This window comes from Humulus lupulus, chromosome X (assembly GCF_963169125.1).
Source record: "Humulus lupulus chromosome X, drHumLupu1.1, whole genome shotgun sequence".
Taxonomy (NCBI): Eukaryota; Viridiplantae; Streptophyta; class Magnoliopsida; order Rosales; family Cannabaceae; genus Humulus; species Humulus lupulus.
Genome location: NC_084802.1, coordinates 214453821 through 214458736, shown reverse-complemented (window position 1 = coordinate 214458736; position 4916 = coordinate 214453821).

The window sequence follows — 4916 nt, the reverse complement described above, 5'->3', positions numbered from 1 at the left end:
AGATTCAGGCGTCCTCCCAAAACATAAATGTGGCACATGTCACTCTGTCATTATGTGCCCTCCCTCAAAGGTACGAGGGTCTTGTGTCCTGAAGTGCTCATAGAGATGCTCCCACATGTTTTCAGCCCCTAGATGTTGTGGTAATACTGGTGCCACAACAGGTGGCACAACTGGTGAAGTGTTCCCTGCTGAAACCTGTTTTCATCTCAATAGGAAAATCTTTTCTTCCTGCCTCTGTATCCTTACTTGCATATCAGCAAGCACCTGTTGCCAGCTCACAGGACCTGGCGAAGGGTTCTGACCCTGGTCGTTGTCTCTAACCTGACTTCCAATGCTGGATGGTTCATTTGATTCCCTTGGAAGCATACTTCCAAGTCTATCTACAATCAATGACTCAACACATAAGGCAACAATAATGGTACCCAGCACAACCCCATAGCCCTAGACTGAGCAATTAATCATACACAAGCAATAAAAGTTCAAATAAGCAGTTCAATAGCTTTCACATACAACACTCATGCTAATATGCAGGTCAGTTCATATTCATGCTCAATCAGTGTGCTAATAAGCACATTCTTCAATATTCATAGCAGAAATAGTTCTAATAAGCACATCCTTTATCATCCACATAACAGTCAAGGGCCAAGTCCTATCAATATAACTCATGCCTCCTAATCAAGCATGCAAATATGACATTCACATGTCAAATAGGCAAGTAAACACATATTAACATCAATAGTTACCAAACCCTGAGTCGAGCTTGCCTTCAGCAGTGAGTGTACATACCCATCCAATCTTCAGAAACCTTTAAACCTAAATCGCTTTGATACCAAGTCGTAACATCCTCCTAATCCAGGACCATTACATTGTGTAATTAAATAGTGCTTAACTTACTAAATGAGTCCTTTGGACTTAAACCATGTAATTGAAACTAACCATAGGTTTAGGTACTAAAAATTTTGGTGAAAAGTCAACATTTCATTCAATATGTTTAATCTCAATACATGGGATCCCAACAGAGTTTAAAATGGTTATAAACCCAAAACGTATACAAAAGTCGACCTAGGAGGCAAAATCAGGGTCCGACCCTAGTTCCAACTGATAACCTCGGTCGTGGCAGCCGAGCAGACCACATATGTACACTCTGCCCCTGAAGTTGTCCAACTCATGGCTGGTCCAACTTTTTATTTCCTTTACCTGCACCATTTAGCACCCGTGAGCCAAGGCTTAGCAAGAAAATGAAATCATGCTTATAAGTAGAAAATCATGATATCACAGAATCATAAATAGCATGCTTAGCAGTAATAACCCTACTCATGCGTGTTGTCAATCCTAATAAGTTTCCATAAAGTCACACTAGGGCCTGTTGCCAAATTCCTCATATAACCAGCCCTAGAGCTGGCCAAGTGTGTTTGGTTCTTAACACTTCAGTCGACCTTAGGGTCGTTCAAGCATACATCTCTCTTCTAGGTTAGTTCAACCATATCATCGTTACCTAACATGCTATCGCCACCCTCGGCTCATTTTCCGAGTCTTTCAACCTTCTACTCATAATTCGAGTCTTTTAACCTTCGACTGATAAGTCAAGTCTTTAAACCTTCGACTGATAAGCTGAGTCTTTTAACCTTCGATTGATAAGTCGAGTCTTTTATCCTTCCACTGATAAGTCGAGTATTTTAACCTTTGACTTATAAGTCGAGTATTTTAACCTTCAACTGATAAGTCAAGTCATTTATCCTTCGACTGATAAATTGAGTCTTTTGACTTTCGAATGATAAGTCGAGTCTTTTAACCTTAAACTAATAGGTCGAGTCTTTTATCCTTCGACTAATAAGTCGAGTCTTTTTATAATAGGTATGTCCTTGACTATTAAGCCAAGCTTTTCATCAAATAACACAAATGAATCCTCGACTTATAAGCTGAGCTTCACAATTAGATAACTAGACAAGCTGCTATTATTCAACACAGGTAAACACAACGCAATGAACATAATTAATAAAACATTCTCAACATAGTAATAATCATGTACTGTAATCGAGCCAAGCCCGAAACACAAACCGGGTGCAGTTTTCTTACCTCAGGTCCTGAGTAAATAATTTTTGACGATCCCCAAGTACGGTCATCTCCTCCCGAGCCTAACGGTTCACCCTAGTCACAAACATACAATGAATAACTATCAGAAAATGAACTCATAAAGGCTTCCAGACCCAGTCCTAACCTCCGGAACCCAGCATTCTACTAACTCGGTAGTAGAACCATTTTCGAGCCCTTAGATTGGGTTCCCAGCTCCCAAAACCCATTTTTCTCTTCTCCCCAATTAGAGTCATGGCGCCCCCACTAAGGTTCTCAGTGCAACAAGTCAGAGAGCCTCGAGTCAATAACCCCAGAGCACACTCAGCGGTGCAACCTGCCTAGCATCGCGGCGCCAAGGCGGTTCGAGGCACCTGCTTGTCTCTCTGAGTTCATAAGGGTCGATTCGCCCTATAACAGAGCCGCGACGCGACATGACAAACTCAGAAAACTATCAATTTTTAGAATCTCCAATCCTCCAAAAACCATCCCAAAACATGATTTTCACCTATTTTGACCATAATTAATTTTCCCAGTAGCTCAGACATATCAAAACCAAACTTAAAACTCAATTGAACATAAAAATTCAATAAAACTTCAAATACGAAAAACTAAAATCAAGAACATGAATTTACCTTAGCTAAAAATGATTTCCTTGATGATTACCAAGCTCACAAGTTTCCCAACTCTGCTTAGTGTCACGTCAAATCCCTAGCTAGCTTGCTTCCAAGCTTTTAGGGTCATGAATTCTCAATTTCCTTCAAAATGTAACACTAGTGAGAGAGAGAGATAGTAAACGAGAGAGAGAGAGAGAGAGAGAGAGAGTGAGTGAGGCAACTTCTGAGTTATTCCATTCAGCCAACTCAAATATAACTAATGGTCTAAAGACCGAAATACCCTCAAGGAAACTCTCTTCTTTAAAAGCCCCTCGAGGGCAAAATCGTCAATTACACTCCCGTCTCACATAATATTTAAAATTCCCAATTAATCCTGCTAAACGTAGAATATCACTAATCTACCCAAAATATGACTCATACTCTAGTGAGTCCCATTAACTCACTAAATTATTGAAATACACTTTGGCTCACCCTGAGACAGGTATAAATTCCCCATTGTGACTAAATTTCATCTTGCTCGAAAGGATCGACTCCTGCCAAATATCTAAAATATATCCACATAATAATGTGGTCTCATTCACGTAATATCATATAATTACAATTAGACCCTCAACGGGTCAAATTTAGAAGTATGTCCCCTTTAGATAAAAACGGGTATGTTTCGCACATTTAATACACCTAAACATGCATAATCAGCTATATAATAATACAACCCATGCAATTCACATAATCGCTTCAATATTCAATTAATTCACATAATATTCGAATATTTATATCCTTGCCCCTAATCAAGGCACTAAGACTTGTTAGGAATTTTGGGACGTTACAAGGGCGGTCCTATGAATCTCCTTAGTGCCGCGGTGCGTGTTTAGGGAGATAGCTTGGGAGGCTCTCTAATTTGAAGCGCTCCGGGGCCCTTTAGAGGTGAGTTGCGAAAATAATTGGGAAAGTAAGCCAAAAAAAAAAGGGTTTTGAATATGGGAACTCAAACCTAAGGGCTCGAGAAGGATTCTACTACCTGGTATAGTAGAATTCAAGGTCCCGGAGGCTAGGACGCAATCTTGAAGATTTTAATAGGTTTAGTTCTTGATGGATATATATAAATATGTTATGACTAGATTACCGCAAGGCTCGTGATCAGGATCGTACTTGAGGTTATATCATCATCCGCACAGAACTTATGGTAAGAAAACTACACCCTTGTTGAAACTAGGGCTTGAGCCCCTGTGATTGAACTAGTTATGACTATGTCCTGAACTTTTGTTGAATGTGAATAATTGTGCTTTACATAGTTGAGTTATGTATGCATTGTATGTTTTTCATATCTGGAAGTGCGGTAAGCACTAGTGCGGCCCTATGGACACTTGAAAAGAAACTAGAGTGTGAGTTATGCCTGTCCAACTCTATATCCCTCAGAACGAAACAAGTGCGGTGCGCACTTGGGTGGCCCTATGGTCACATGAATAAATTGAATATAGTTGAGTATTGTTATTAATTATTAAGCAAGTTGTTTATAATTGTAATCCATTGATTGTTTGTATGCGTGATTGAGTTTTCTTTCTGGGCCTTGGCTCACGGGTGTTGCATGGTGCAAGCAAGGGAAAGGGGAAGTTGGACCGGCGATGAGTTGGAGAGCTTTGGGGGAGATGTGTACATAGGCAGCCTGCTCGAACGCCACGGTCAAGACTACTTTCGGAAAGCTAGGGTTTAGTGGTTTTGCCGCTTAGGACAACTGTTATGTACTTCATTTATTTTTCTTTGTAATAACTTTCAAACTCCTCTTTTCCTTGGGATCACGTGTATATATACTAAATATTTTAATGAAAAGTAGAAATGTTTAACCAAAAAAATTTATACCAAATTTTAACTAACCTCAACTACACGTTTTAGTCTCGCTTAACGAGTTAAGCACCATTTTATACGCACGGTGTAATGGTCCTGGTTTAGTAGAGCTTTACAATATTTTATTTAGAGGGAACATCACATAGGCGACAATTTAGTGCCATTTTTCTAGTTGTATCAAGTGTGGTGAGAAATAAATTTTGAAGACCTTGTGATTCGCATGTTGTAAGGTTTAGTACCCTTTTATCTATCAGAGAGTTAGTAATCTTTAGGAGTTGAATTAAATCATGACCGGTGGGAATCACATGGTAATTTTGAGCTTGTAGGAGAAGATCCCTTTGTGATTATGAGTTCTAGGGATGAACCCTGTGTTCTGACGACTTCAGT